This window comes from Schistocerca piceifrons, unplaced genomic scaffold (assembly GCF_021461385.2).
Source record: "Schistocerca piceifrons isolate TAMUIC-IGC-003096 unplaced genomic scaffold, iqSchPice1.1 HiC_scaffold_299, whole genome shotgun sequence".
Taxonomy (NCBI): Eukaryota; Metazoa; Arthropoda; class Insecta; order Orthoptera; family Acrididae; genus Schistocerca; species Schistocerca piceifrons.
In genome coordinates this window covers 25,001-27,500 of record NW_025728514.1, presented here as the reverse complement: position 1 = coordinate 27,500, position 2,500 = coordinate 25,001, and the positions used below count along the sequence as shown (strand labels likewise).

General features: G+C 57.4%; 1 non-coding gene across 1 annotated transcript in view; it reads left to right on the top strand.

The window, feature by feature from the left end:
- The first annotated feature begins 2,089 nt into the window (after nucleotides 1-2,089).
- LOC124744551 overlaps nucleotides 2,090-2,500 on the top strand; it is a 1,932-nt gene continuing 1,521 nt past the window's right edge. The window contains exon 1 of the ribosomal RNA XR_007010823.1: nucleotides 2,090-2,500. This exon is cut by the window's right edge and continues 1,521 nt beyond it. This is a non-coding gene — a ribosomal RNA (small subunit ribosomal RNA).

Here is a 2,500-nt window from a genome sequence, read left to right as displayed (position 1 = left end):
CATGTTGTGCCTCAACCTAACCCATGTTGTGCCTCAACCTAACCCATGTTGTGCCTTAACCTAACCCATGTTGTGCCTCAACCTAACCCATGTTGTGCCTTAACCTAACCCATGTTGTGCCTTAACCTAACCCATGTTGTGCCTTAACCTAACCCATGTTGTGCCTTAACCTAACCCATGTTGTGCCTTAACCTAACCCATGTTGTGCCTTAACCTAACCCATGTTGTGCCTTAACCTAACCCATGTTGTGCCTTAACCTAACCCATGTTGTCGCCTTAACGTAACCCACGTTGTCGCCTAAACCTGCTCTGTAATTGTTATACGACTCGTTCAATTACTGTAGTGTTGCCCACCCGCAACCCTCGCAATATAGTTCGCTACTCGCACTGCCCGCACCCCTGTGTATCGCTTCATGTTAAACACCTTGCAAGTCTTGCTCACTTTCCACATGCTCCTGCTGTACACTGTAATGTGGATGGCAGCAGGACGTACATGCCGCCCCTCCCCACGTCCCCACCTTGCCCCCTGCCTTCGCAAGCTGGTTGGTGAGAAGTTTGCATGTTCAATGCCCTTCGCATGCGACGTACTCAGGCTACGTTGTGGTGCGGCCTGTGTCAACTGTCCGCTGATGTCGTACGCGTGAACCACAATCTGTACTGCACATTCGTCCTTATGTACTGAATGATACATCGTGGCACATGTGTGACCGCACAACGACTGCGCCCAAAAACGGCGGACCATACAGTGCAAATATTGTGCACGCAGCTACGTGTCGTCTCCCTATGAGAGCTGGATTGCAGTGTGGTACGCCATAGAGACGTGTGGGAGGAACGGACGCCGTGGATGGCGATCAGCATGAGCTGTCTGTTGATGTATTCGGACCTAGTCGTCTCTCCTCACACACCGTGATGGCATGGTGCACCGCGTTCCATATCTGCGACATGCTACAGAGGCCGGTTGACAGTCGTTCGAGCAATGGACATCGCATACGTACGGGGGCCACCTTCCACGTATTGTCTAGGCGTGCACATTTTGTTGCGTGTATGTGGGCAGACGTAGTGTGGCGTGACACCTGACACAGGCATGCAATAATCGTTGAAGTTGCAAATGGCGATGGACGCCTGCGTTTTCTGGTGAAGTTACGCAAATGAACAAATGGTAACCTGTTGTGGTGCGGTTGTTCTCGCTAGGGGTGAATCGGTGATGGCGACGATAGGTTGAGGTACTAACCGGTTGTTCCAGCGATACCCACCATGCCGACGAAACTGAACGGCATCTGGGTGTGAAGCGATACGCGGCGGTGGCTGGGTGGGACCGTCCCCGGCCGGTGAGGGGGCGCCTCCCGGCGTGCTGGCCGCGCGGTGCGTGGGCGCACGCGCTACAGCCGGCTGGTGGGGGCGGCCAGTGGCAGGCGCGCCGGCCGACGGACGCGGCAGGCGTCGCAGCTGCGCGCCGGCGCACCCTGCGCGCGGCGCCGTGCGGCCAAAGTAGGTCCTCGCGGGCCCGGTGCGAAGCGCGGTGGACATCTTCAGTGTGCTGGTCCGATTGAGGACTGTGTGCGTTGAGGATGCGCCGCCGCCCGGCGCTCGGCGCCGCGACGCCGTCTGCTGCTCGGTCGCCCCAGCGGTTCTCGCTGGTGGTTTGTATCGCAGCTGTGCGGATGTGTTGGCGCGTGCGCTGTGCTGGGAGAGTTCGCTTCGGCACCCAAGTGGGGCTTTTGTCCTTCTGTGGCGCTGGCGTTGGAGCTGCCGGTCACCGTAGGTGGCGCGTGTTGTCTCCCGCCGGCAATGCCACGACAGCACGCTCCCGGGCCTCTGTCGGCAGCGGCAAGCTCAGTTGGGAGCACGGGTGGTCGCACCGAAAGCGTCTACTCGCCTAACTCCGGGCGATTGCGCCTCTCTCGAACCCGACCAAGTACTTGGGACGGCGCTGCGCGCCGCCGGGACCTGAGAGGGTTTCGAGGTGTATTGTGCAGGGGAGCTCAGCCTCCTCCTGTTTGCAGAATGATTGAGCGGACGCTTGCGTGTTCGCGCGGGCCCCCGGGACACACTCCCGGGCGGCCGGCTGCTCAGCTCTAGTTGACGCAGCTCCCTGGTTGATCCTGCCAGTAGTCATATGCTTGTCTCAAAGATTAAGCCATGCATGTCTCAGTACAAGCCGCATTAAGGTGAAACCGCGAATGGCTCATTAAATCAGTTATGGTTCCTTAGATCGTACCCACGTTACTTGGATAACTGTGGTAATTCTAGAGCTAATACATGCAAACAGAGTCCCGACCAGAGATGGAAGGGACGCTTTTATTAGATCAAAACCAATCGGTCGGCTCGTCCGGTCCGTTTGCCTTGGTGACTCTGAATAACTTTGGGCTGATCGCACGGTCCTCGTACCGGCGACGCATCTTTCAAATGTCTGCCTTATCAACTGTCGATGGTAGGTTCTGCGCCTACCATGGTTGTAACGGGTAACGGGGAATCAGGGTTCGATTCCGGAGAGGGAGCC